Genomic DNA, 13,386 nt, shown 5'->3' with positions numbered 1-13,386 from the left:
CCATGCACAGTGTGGCACGACTTAGCATATACTAATGCTCTTCATGACATCAGCAACCGTGGTTGACCGGTCAAGGGATGGAACTGGCATAGGGAGTTGTCCAACTGATGGAGTAGTTAGGGAAAGTTGGATACTAGGGTTTTGATAGGTTATACCGTACTCTATCTTTGCCAGAAGCTTCCAAGCGTCTCCTTAGAACAGGTTCTACCAACAGTGGTCATGACCATAGGTCTCTGCTCCTAAGGAGCTTAGAATGCAGAGTCTGGAGGTGGCAGCGGACAGACCTACAAGCTGGAGAATGTATGTCCGGCCAGGTGCTGGGAATGCTCTCCAGGTCAAGGAGAAGGCCATCTCTTGTGTCAAGGAGGTACCACATGTCCTAGACAGGTAACATCAGAGCCTGCGAGTTAGCTTTCAACTTCTGCAGAAGTTAGCTTAAAAGGCTTTTTGCTAATCTAACGGACAGAGGGCCCAGTCCTGCTTGGCCTGACAGAGGGCCACCCTGTGTCCCCACAGGAGGGACACGTCCTTCCCCAAGAGAACCTGCTACCAGGAAAACGGTTCTTTAAAACCACACAGGTCCCCTCCTCCACACTTTGAAAAGGGTCACTGATCCCCTGAAGTCTATGTCATGGACACCCGGGGGCCCTGCATCCCAGGTAAAGAACCATTAGTTCAGGCAGAGAGGAAAGTTCAGCCACTCCAGCTTTACTGCTGTTGCTGCCCCAACCCTGAGTGGTGTCCCTGTCCCAATGCCTGAAACCTGGGACTGTCATCTTCCTTGGCAAAAGGGACTCTGCAGAAGTGATTAAGTTAAGGCTCTTGTGCTGGGGAGACCATCCTGCATTATCTGGGGGGAGGGGTCCAACCTGCACACCCCCTTCCCTCACCCCTCCTCCAGCATCTCTCCCAGATGCATCAAACAGGTAGAAGAAACCCTGAGCCGAAGGGGACTGGTCCTTTATATTCCTCACCTTTATCAACGCACACTCTGAAACATACCTACCCTCTACTGGTCCCTGCCCTCCCCTCCTCCCAGGACGTTGACTTCCTCAAGCTCAGGGGCTTAGCGCTGCAGTGTGACAGGTCCCGGAGGCCTCTGGTCTCCAAGCTCCTCTCCCCTGGCCCAAAGCAAAGGTGTGAGTCTGCTCTGTGCATTCCCATGTCTCAGTATCTTCAGTTAAACAGCCTTCTTACAACAGCCTCAGTATCCTCCACTATTTCCCAAACCTTCATCTCCATAAGGGACAAAACAGACACGTTCTTACTCGCAGACAACATCAAACTTGAAGGGTTACAAAAATACAACTCCATAGTTCATGCACTTGCAAACCTGGCAATAGTTACGTGCCAGGAAAGTGGTATCCACAAAAAGAAGAGATCAGGGAGAAAGACAAGAAGTAAGATTTGGTAGGGGCCTGCCATGTGCCGGGACCTGAACGAGGAAGAGCCCAAGTGGGCATGGAAGGCCTCCCAGAAGGAGCGGCTGTTTTGCTGGATCCTGATGGTGGAAATCCAGCAATGTCATTTCAGAAAGAGACGCAAAAGCTGCTCAGGACTCAGCAAGGCTCCTCTCCTTTTTAGGAAGGAACTGGAATGTTGCAGTATTTCAATGCCTGCCTTTTAATACTCAGACCTCACTGTGTGCCTGGGCTTCCTGGGGCTGCACAGCAAGGCACCACAAGGGGCCACACGGGAGACAGCAGTCCTGAGCTTCATGTTTAAGTCCTTGTTTTGCCACTCGCTAGCTGACGACCTTGGGCAAATGACACTGACCCTCACCCCCACCATGCCTCAGTTTCCCCATCTGTAAAATAACAATGTCATTTTCCTTGCAGGGTGGCCGTGGTGGTTAAATAAGCCTGGCACCATGCCAAGCCTACCGGAAGTGGTCTGAGAAGGCTGGTGGAAAAACAGGACTGACGCAGGGTTAGAGTCAGAGTGATTAAATAAAGATAAGCAGATGATTACTGTCCTCCTTTAGGGCCTTTTCCTCTGAAAAATAACATGGTATTCTCTATCCCCACCAAATCCCCAAGTATCTTGGGAAGAAAGGTTTTAAGTTCCCTTTGAAGAAACCAACTGAGGCAGAGCTCAATGCACCGCCCCACTTGCTCGGTGAGTCACGGCAGAGCCGGGCCGAGGCTGTCCTCCTCTCCTGGTCCCTTCACTCCTCCACCGTGTGGGGTCGGCACTTCACTGAGTGGCTGTTGCCACACGGAGACATCGCTGTGGCAGAGCAGTAATGACCAGCATCTTAGGGCCCAGGGTCTCTGGTTCCTTTCCTAGCTCTACCAGTGACCAGCCATCGGGCTTCCATTTGGTAAATAAGTGTGGCAGGCAGAATTATGGCCCCCCAAATTTCTGCGCTCTAGTCCCCTAAAACCTGTGCATATATTATATCACAAAAGGGACTTTGCAGAGGCGATCACTTAAGGATCTTGAGCTGGGAAGACTATCCTGGATTATCTGGGTGGGCCCAGTGTAATTACAAGGGTCTTTAAAGAGGGAGGCAGGAGGGTCAGAGTCAGAGAGAGATCTGAACACACTACATTGCTTGCTTTGAAGATGAAGGAAGGGGCTAGCAGCCAAGGAATGCTAGCAGCCTCTAGAAGCTAGAAAGGCAAGGAAGTACATTCTCCCTGGAGCCTCCAGAAGGATGCAACCCTGCGGACATCTTGATTTCTGACTTCTGACAACCAGAACTGTAAGATAATACATTTGTTTTGTTTTCAGCCACCAAGGTCATAGCAATTTGCTACAGCAGCAGCAGAGAACAAACACACTAAGTAACCTCTCTGGGACAGACAGGGCAGGCTATCAGTGAGAATTCTGCTTAATTTCAGCGGGCAAAAATAGAAAATTTCTGAGGGTAGCAGCTCACTGAAAAGAAGGAAAAGTTAAAAACGAGGTTTCAGAAAGGGCCAAGTGTGCCCAAAGGAAAAATGGGTGCTGTTTCTACCAGAAGAAAGGGGACAGGCAGGCAAGCTATCACCTCTCGACTACAGGTAGACTGGATGGCCCCTGCCCCCTCCATTCTCTGATGACGCTAACACCCGAGGCCCATGTTTTGGATACTCCTGGAATTTAATTTACAGAGGTGACTGAGTGACAACATGGAGAGGTCACCGCCACTGAAAGAAATTTTATTACATGCCGTTCCCAAGAGGAGGAAACATGGCACACCACAAAGGGCCATGCCGCAAAGCCTCAGGTCAGTCAGGAGGCAGAAGGGGCAGAGCAGACGGGTGGCCCAGAGCCTTTAAGGTGGTTTCATGGGAAGGAATGGGGGAAGCAGGGTAGGCAAGTTGGAGCAAGTTCAGAATTGGATACATGAATAATTCCCATGGGCTCTGGACTCTAGGGGTGGGCTCCAGTTGTCCAATACCTGGTCCTAGGGTGATTTAGGGCAAGGGAAATACCGGCTTGGTGTGTGCAAGTTCCAGAAAGGAGGTGGTTGGGGGTATGGGCCTTGGACTGGTTGGTTTGCACATCAAAGGCCAGCAGAGAAGTTGTCCGCTGTCTCTAGGAGTTAAGCTAGGCCTGAGAAGGGCAGTCTCTCCTCAGTCAGCAAGACCCCCAAGAGATCAAAGCATCATAAGATACAGGAAGTAAAAAAGATGATTAATTAGTACAGTCCACGGCCTTGAGGATGGATTGTTGTCCTCCTGACTGTCTCACATCCTCCTCTCATGATGTGCTTTTTCCCTTAGGACCTTGGTGAATATACCTTCTCTTGCTGGGTCTGTTCCTTCCACCTCCTCCACTTGGGAAAATCCCAAGCATCCCTCAGACCCTGACATACACACTTCCAAAACCAGCACGTCCCTTTAGTGCTCTGCTCAGGTGCACCTGTCTCGCCCTACAGGAGCCACAGCACCCTGCCCAGGGGGGACCAGAGAACAGTCTCAGGGCGTCACTCACCCCTGCACTCTTGCACCCTGCTTCACCGTGAACGACGTGTGACTTTGGGACAGTGACTACAGTCTGATGTTTTCATCTGCAAAACGAGGGTGAAAATTCCCAGCTACCTTGCAGGGCTTGGTGAAGATTAAACCAGACATGGAAAGGGTCTGCTGTGCAGGCACATAGCAGGTGTCCCAGAATGGCAGCCGCCACTTTCACCTCTCATGAAGGTCAAGACTCAGGCTAAGCTGGCCAGTCTCTTCCACTTCTGATGTTGCCTCCACGCACAGAGCACAGCCAGCAACCCTGCTTTGTCGTCATGTGCCTCTGGAGCAGATGCCTTCTCAGGGAGGTTGTTTGTGGGCACTGAAACCTGGCCCTGCCAGCCTCAATGCTGACAAAGGGAGCCTGGCTCAAGGTTACCAATAGGCAGCAGCCGTCAGTGGGCAAAATGCTCAAGCCAGGAAATGGAGGGACCCTATGGCACAGAATCTTAGAAAATTTTTTCTCCTCTGAAATCTGAGGTTTATAGTGGGTAACTGGGAGATGATTAAGGAGGGGAAAACCAACAAAGAACAATCTAAAGGGACAGCAAAGGATTCATTAACACTCAGGAGTCTGATGAGCAGTCTTCTGTCACCAAAGAGGATCCCAGAGGGGAGATGCCTGCGGATGCTCCACACTGTGGGAGATGAGCCAGCCAGCACTGCTGGCTCACAAGAGCTCTCCACCCTCATCCATGTGGGAGGGGGCCCGCCCTGAGCAGCCACCGGAAGAACCCCTGCTGAAGACCTTCACTGGAGGAATCATTTTGAAACGATTCTGCGGACTGCCGGGGTCACCAGAGTGATCACTTCAGAGGCATCTTGTTAAAGCAGCCGGCAGGCTGGTCACTTTAAGCTCCATGCACCTGAACACTCAGCCCACTGACATCTAAGATTGCAGAGTATAACTTCCAGCCAGCCAGAATCAGAATAAACTTTTCAACAAACATTATATTCAGCAGGATGATATCCACACTTTTCTATTATTGATACATAAATTTTATTTAATATGGGCATCTTCATCTTGGGGGAATAAAAATCTGAGTCTTATTGTTTCTGTTGGATCCAAGGGTCTCTTGCAGCAGACCTGCAGCCCCTTCATAGATGCTGCAGTCAAGACCACTGTGGACCACCCACTTTCTTCGTGAAAATCTCCTCCCTTGGCTGCAACGCACTAACTTGGTTCTTTTTCTCTCTCCCGATACTTTAGTCCTGTGTTTCTGCTTCTCTCTCTTTGTATTCTCTTCCCTAGAAAGATCAGTGAATTTCGTAGCTTCAACAATTCTCTCTAAGCAGGAGCCCTCCAAGTCACTGCCATTTTCAACCCCTGCTCTGCCATATCTCCCCTGGGATGCTCAGTTATTAAACCCAACCAAAGCATGTGACAGTTCCCCATCCCAACTTCCACGGGTCTGTCCTCCACATCCCCAGACCTTCAGGATCAGAATGTTCAAGCCACTTTGACATCTGCCTCTTTTTTCTCAGTCACCACATGAATCAAGTTTGACTGAAGTTTCCTCTATTGTAGAAATTCTTAGCTTGGGACCAGGGAAGCATCTGAAACTCCAAGCAAAACTGTGTGCGTTTTCTTCAGCAGAAGGGGAACAAAGCTTTCATCAGCTTCTCAAAAGGTTCGTAACTCAATGGATTACTTAGCTGCTTTAGGTGCTTCTTATTTCCATCATCCTATGATTTTATCCATTCTCTTTTTCCTCGACCCTAATACAGATCCATATTACATAGCCATTTGGTTATTAAAATGGATTCCTTCTTCGTCTCCTTGATGCTGACCCCTTCCTGCCTCCAATATGTCCTACACATGACCAACAGAATAATCCCCCCATGGTTAATATATGGAAAACAGCATCCACTGCCCAGTGGATCAAATACCCAGCCCGGTATGTGGCACAGAGCAGCCACAGAACATGCCACGTAATGCTTAACTTACTCAATTTCATCTCACTTTGTTTACTAACAGACCTGAGTACAGCCAGGCTGGTCTGGAGGAAGGCCGTGGGGAGTATAGGAAAGATGGAGTGAATGTGAGTCCTGCCACCTGTTAGCTGAGTAAACTTAGAGACCTACATCCCTCCAGAACCTCTGTTATCTTAACTGTAAAATGGGAATATTTGCACACTGTCTACCTCACAGGTACTTTGGCAATCAGACTGGCTTAGGCTCACTAAAGTGTTTTGAAAAATAAGTGCTAAATCAATTGGAGGCCTAGGGTTAGCCTTTCCTGCCAGCCAGCATTCTTTTTGGTGTCTCTGTTTTTTGCTGATCTGTGTTACTATTGCCTGGAATGCCAGCCTGGGTTCTTTCTGCAATTCAGACCTTATCCATATTTTCAGGTCTTTCACCGCTTCCACCTCCCTCCCCACCCCGATTTCTTGTGTTCACAAAATACTGTCGGATTAATCAGGATTTCACCATTGAGTCTTTGATGACACAGAAAGCGATTCTCGTTCTTGGCTCATTATTTCGAAGCATCAGCAGAATGCTTTGATACCATGCAATCTGCATTCAGATCACAACAATCCAGTGATGTAGGGGTTTTTATTATTATTTTTCAACTGAGGAAACTTAGGAGGTTTAGGCTTGGATCAAACCCAGGCAACTATTCCGAAGTTCAAATTCCTAATGCACTAAGTTATCTTGTCTCCCATCCTTCTGGATTTCTCAGTTCTATCTTCTTAATAAGCCTAGCATTTTCTTGAGGGTGGGGACTGAAGACTTCACTTCTTTTGTGCAAGAGTGCTAGAAGCACATTGTGTGCTATGTAAATATTGTGTTTCAGAATGCCAGGTACATGAGAGGTACAATATGCTGCTCTTAAGTCATTTGCTCATGTCGTATGCCTCCCTCCTGTTGTTTTGGGTGTTTCCATGGAAAGTCCTCATACAGACCAAGAAAAGAGCCAATTTTAAAATCTAAGTATATGGCCAGTGACAATAATGGAGAGAAATAATTTTTGCTTATAATCTGTGATCTTATGGTAGGAAGCTAAATTTAAAATCTCCCCAAATAAATCTGTGGACAAAGTGTGAAGCCTGGATTATTAATAAGCATTTGCGATATCTTTATTTATCCCATCTAGCAGCTATGAGGGGCTGGTGACAGAACCTTAACACATAAACTGCTGAGTCTTAAAGAAAAAAAAAATTAACAGTTACCATATTCCCATGAGAAGTCTCATTAATTCAAAAGGCAATGATTTTTTGAGATCAAGCCTCTAAGAGATGGTTCTATGCAATTTGCTAATGGCCATATGTGTCTCCTACATTCTTCTCCATTATAACCCTCACTGCTCTCTGTCCCCAACACATTGTGTAAAATGAAAGTATAAACATACACGTGCAAATGGCACCCTTATAAATAGCCGAAGGGAATTTGTAGCTGGCTTAGGACAGACATTACGCTATACAAAAATATAAAATATAAAGCAGGTTTAAAAACACCCCATGCATTCTAGACTCACTATCTGCCCCACTGGAGGGGAGAAATGAGGATGCTGGCAGAGCAAAACTAACAATCTCATGCACAAAAGATGCTCATTAAACTTCATCATCCTGTCTACTCTAATGATGCTTTCACTTAATAAAAATTCCCCGAGCAGTTGCAAGGATATTAGGCAAGGTCTTTGGTTATGTATCAGAGGTCCGAGCTGTCACCAGCAAGCATGCAGTTCAGGGGGTATGTTCCCTGGGGAAGGAGCAAATACAGCTTTCACGGAATACATGCAGAGAAAAATCGATAACTCCAACTTGCTTCCCTGCTTAAGCATTTAAGAAAATAGGTAATCCTTTTAGATTAAACTGCAAAGTGCTAAATGCTGCAATTTCCAGAATAAACTAAAAGACAAAGGGAAACAAGTCTAAGGGCATTTTTAAGTTTTCTAAACAAGCTACTTCCTTAATAGACTTCATATCTAGAGTACTGGAGAATATTTTTTATGAAAAGAATTATTGTGTGATCCAGTACTTGGCACTGGTAGAGATTAAAAAGGAGACACCTAACCATATATGTCTGGATGTGTTTGTAATACACACATAGACGTATAAGCTATTCATAAATACGAGGAAGTGAGGAATTACTTTTACATGAGCATTTACCCCCTTTAAAAATTACTTCTGAAAAAACATTAATATTAAAATTCTCTAACTTGAATCTGGCTCTCAAAAGCTAAATAGTAATTATGTAATAGACCCCTTAACATGAACAGTTGTAATGTTAACACAAGATAAGCACAAATTATTGCTTTTGTCCATATCATATAACCCACTTTAAATTTCACATCCTGCCAAAGGGACTTGGCTGCAGAGATTACGAGTTGGGGTAACAGTGAGGCATTACCCTAAAACTTGAATTTAAAGGCAATAAGAATGTCTTTTCCGTGTTAAATATCAACACAAAATAGATTAAAGCAGAAACATGAAGAGTCACCCCAAATTACACCAGCACAACTCTGAGGCAGTGAGACTTGACTGGAACCAGACCAGGGGTACTAGCAAAGCTGGAGAGAGAATTGTCCATCAGAAGAGTGTTGCTGTTGGCCAGCAAGGCAAACAGTGGGTGACGGTGGCAGTGGGCACCCTGCAGAGAGGGGCGGTGAGGACCCAGGCTGTGAGTTCTATGCAGGCCCGACAGGGCTACGTCTCTCAGAGGAAGCAGAGAAAACAAACATGGCGCCACCACTGTGTGGTCCGGCCTTCTAGTACCACCCTCCACGTCCCCAATCCCCAGCACAGGGTGTAGACAAGTCAGGCCCCTGCCTATTTCTGAGGTTTGACCTTGCTATCCACTCTGCCTGGAATGTTCTTCTCCAGGTCTCCCTGAGACAGGCACTATTACCACCTCCGTCTTACGGGTGAGGGTAAGGACGCACGAGAGCTTAAATAGCTTCGATGTGAATGGCTATGCTGACCCAGTTTTAGTGTCAAAACAAGACTCAGTCTCAACCCCCTCCCTTTGCCCTGGGCACAGTAACTAGTTCATACACAAGCCTGTGGCCACTTTAAGCCAACTAGAGAAAGACCTAAGACCTCAGCTCAGACTGTTGGGAAGAAAAGTTCTTTCTTTCCTGTTTTACTTGAATTAGGAGCCTAGATCTGCTGCCAGCCATGTTGACATCTTGTGAAGAGAGCCAGCCTTGGAGAGACACCAGCCCAGCCCAGACAAAGCAGAACTGAGAGGGGGAGAGAGATGGGGTCCAACGACACTGAACCCCGACATCACGCCATGCCTGAAGTCTACTGTATTGTTAGATTATTTTTATATAAAATAACCAAATAATCCCTCCTCCTCCTAGGCTTTGTGTTCCCTGTAATCAAAGGAATGCTGAGTCCTGAGCAACACATCCCTCTGGTCTACTTCAAATGTGAATTTCTAAGAGAGGTCCTTTTTGCCCACATTATCCATCTTTGACCACATTCATTTCCTTCACACCAATAGTCACAATATAATTAGTTTGTTTATTTGATTACTTATTGTTAACAGAGTTAACTCATTGTTTCCTGCCTCCCTTAACAGAAGACTAACTCAGAGCAGGAACCTTGTCTGTCTTATTTAGTATCCTCTGTGACTGGTGTGCCATGGGCACACAATGAAGGTTTGTTGACTGAGTGAATGAAAGCAGACATCATTGCACCTACTAGGATGTACTAAGAGTATCTGACTACATGAACGTCTTCCCAACTGGAACAGGGACTGTCTGCATCATTTTGTTTCTCCAGGGCCAGCCAAACACTAGTCACCCAATAAATATTGATTGGTGAATTAAAAGAATATCTTAGGCAAGAAACATTTTCCAATGTCCTCAATTCCACGCCCTTCAAGTGATTATACATCAGCTTCCCATTTAGAGCTGTGTACTGAAAGAAGACATGCTACGCAGGCCAAGGCAAGTCTTATAGTCTTTGGAGGCAGTTATCTTGTTACGGAATTCTGGGTCCTACATCAGTTTCTTAAGTGTTTTCCTCAGTTTCTGCAGGACTTCTCAGGGTGAGACTGGGCAGTAAACGCACCATGGCAGCATGTTGAGGCCACTGGGAGCCCAGTCCATCATCTTCATGTGGAAATTCTCTTTCCTAGTACTGTGACCAGGGGTTTCCATTAAATTCCTTTAAGTGCAATGGGTTTTTTATTGAACATTAATTACCTCTGATATGAGTAAAGCTGAAGATAGTAATTGTTTATAAAAGGGAATTAAGTTAAAATGAACACTAGGAAAATAGTGGGTTTTTAAAATCCTTTCCTTTAGACAAATTAAAAATCAGAATGAATTTTTATTATCATGGAAAGATAAGAGTCTTTCTGGTCACACATGGGTCCTTCGCGAATGGCTCAGCATTGTTCACGACCTCTGAAGTTGTCGAGCTGGTGATGACAACAGCAAAACTCATGCAGCTCTTACTACACATGAGCCCTGACACAGGAAGTTTCTATGGCATTTTCTAGACATTCATTCATTTCAACCTTAAGCAATATCACATGAACAAAACCATGTAGGGTGCACACTTGTCCCGTGGCTCTAGATATAAATAATATTACAAATACAGAGCTAGTGTCACAGGACCAGGAAGCCCAGTGTCTAAACACAGACGCCTCTGCTTTTCCTTTGTTTTGGTTTTACTGTAAGGACAAACAGTAAAAGCATATATAGAGGGATTGCTACTACTATTTCTCCTCCTCTTTGAGGCTCACAATTTGGACTCTCTGTTCCTGAGACTGTTCCTCTCTCTCTGTTTCTCGAGCTCAGGTGACTTGATGATTTGACCATGGCAGGTGACCCATGGTCAGGTCACCAGAAAGCTAGACAGCTCTTTAAATTTAAGTATAAGCCTATAAGTTCCAGAGTGCAGAGCAAGTAACACTGAACTGGAACTAGGAACGCTTTGGAATAAATCCACTAATTGGGTGATCTGTGTTTCCCTAGATAGAGAGTGGGGTGTTTGGACTTAAACAGCAGTGGTAACCAGCACGCACCCTGCTGCACCCCCTCACACATCGACTGGGCGCTTATCAGACTACACCCAGAACCCACTCAGATCAAGTGCTCCAGGCAAAGGCTTCAACCTGCTCAGAGATGGGCATTTGAATGGAACTCGCGCATGTTATATATGAAACTTGTATAGTGCTGTCCTTTTATTAACTCATTTAACCCTTAAGCAAAATCATGTTAAATGGAACCTTAAAGGGCTCGCATCTCTAAGGTGGCCCCCGTGCTCTGGTCAGATTACAGCATGATGCCTGAGATTTTAGCCAGCAATGTATCATTTGCCCCTCCTCCCCGTCCATGGATTTTCTATAAGGTGAGTCATGTTCCACTTACAGACAGAGCAAGGAGATAAAAAAAAATTTTTTTAAAACAAACCTTAGGAATCAAAATCAAGAGAGCATCCATCTACCTACGGGTGGACTTTTCCAAACAGTGTTTTAGCCATGAGGCTCTCACCAAGTGGACTTCAGGAAGCAGCAGCTAGAGACAGCTAAACTTGATTCATTCCCTTAGGCCACTTCCCTGGCAAAGCTGAATTCCCTCACGTAAGCTGGGCTCTCTCTCAAGCGGCAAACCCCACCTCTGGAACATGGCATGGCAAGATGATCTGTGCTTTTCCTCCATTCCTGACCCCAATCTTGGAATTACTGACCAGTGGTAAGGGGAGGCTGGCAGAGGGGGCGGAGATCAGCTTTAGGTAGGCAAAGAAACAGTGGTACTTGGGAACAAGCCAACAATTGTCAAAAGAATAACAGAGAAGACACGTATGAGAGCTTAACAGTAGACGAGTCTTTGGATGCCATCTTTCTTCTAGTTTCATTTTCATGTTTTGCGTAAGATGACATACTCCGAAGAGACATGGAAGATTTAAAAAATATTTTTAGCTCTGATATATTCAGCAGATTTAATATATGTCATCCCATTTCCTCTGAGTTTTTTTAAATCAGATTTTTAAGAATCCCAGAGAAATTTATGGTCTTTCAGTGCAAAAAGGTTAAGAACTAAGATGTTTGTGGGTTATGCTTGATGTTAAAAACAGTCTAGCAGAGGGTTCCATGCATCAGCAATATGTCTGGGTGGGGACCATGGGAATGCATCAACAGGAGGATGGACTCTCCCTGGGGGCTCAGGCTTTAGTTGTTTGTTGTCCCCAACAGAGACCTGTAGACTCAGCAAACGTGTGGCTGTGGGTGAGGAGAGAAGAGCTAACGCTTGTCACAACAGACCTTTTCATCCAAGAATCTCAAGTGTTTCATCCAGGAATCTCACCCACAAAACACTCCTGGAAGGTGTCAGAGCATCCTAGACACAGATGGTAAATGTGAAACAAAAGTAGAAGCATGCAGTGGAGATGCCAGAGGACCAGGGCATCTGTGGACCACCACCTGGGGCTGCTCTGTAGTCATGGTTTCCAGTACATCGAGTGGGTGTGGCCATGATGCGGCCGATGCGATGACACTTGGGTGAAAAATCACAAAGGGAATGCATGCATGACAGTTATTCAAATATTAACAAACCATGTTCTGTAACGATGGACTCAAGCTGACCTATGTTTTCATGGAAAAATACTCTCCCCTGAATAGCTATTAATCAAAATTGCTATTTTCCCCAGAATGGTAAAACAAGGCTCTCTTAGTCAGTCGTACCTGCTATATTGAATACCTACAGGGAGTTCATTTTCCCCCTCATACATATTTCAGGAAGTTATTTTTTAAATCTTATTTTTAAACACATATTAGTACTTCTAATTTGTAGAGACATATTCCATACTTTCACATATGTATAGAATAGCTCTGTCCAAAATATGAGATCAACAAATGTAACTTTAAATTTTCTAGGAGCTACATTAAAAAAGTAAAAAGAAACAGATAAAGTCAATTTTAATTATATATTTTATTTAACCCAATATATCCAAAATATAATAATTTTAACATGTAATCAAATACAAATGATTGACCTATTTTATCATTAAATTATAAATGACTTAGTATATTTATCATATACATCTAATGACAATTTTTGTACTATGTCTTCGGAATCTGGTGAGTATTCTACTCTTACAGCACATCCAATCAGATAAGCTATAATCAAGAGCTCAGGAGCTGCATGTGGTTAGCGGTTACCAGATTGAACAGCACAGACAGAGACCATGTGAATATTGTACAATGCCCCATCTTCTTGGACTTAGATGAAAGGAATTTTGAAAGTTGATGGATCCTTTCTTGGCATTTGGTTACTTTCAGTGCTTTAGAAAAAGGAAGGATATATATACACACAGATTCACAAACACACTCTATTTTTTTTTCTAAGTAATCTCACTTACCTAAAGGTTCTCTCAATATCTTTAGTCATTTGTAATAGTTCTGAGGATGAGCCTGTAAAGGGCCAACAGAAATAACTCCTGAAGCCCATGAAGACTGCTTGGGTGGAGGGAAGTAC

General features: G+C 44.9%; 1 protein-coding gene across 1 annotated transcript in view; it reads right to left on the bottom strand.

Moving 5' to 3' along the window:
• RSU1 (Ras suppressor protein 1) overlaps positions 1 to 13,386 on the bottom strand; it is a 177,746-nt gene that overhangs the window by 3,467 nt on the left and 160,893 nt on the right. The window lies entirely within an intron of this gene.

The sequence above is a fragment of the Equus przewalskii genome, chromosome 30 (genome assembly GCF_037783145.1).
Source record: "Equus przewalskii isolate Varuska chromosome 30, EquPr2, whole genome shotgun sequence".
Classification (NCBI taxonomy): Eukaryota; Metazoa; Chordata; class Mammalia; order Perissodactyla; family Equidae; genus Equus; species Equus przewalskii.
This window is presented reverse-complemented; position numbering and strand designations above follow the sequence as displayed.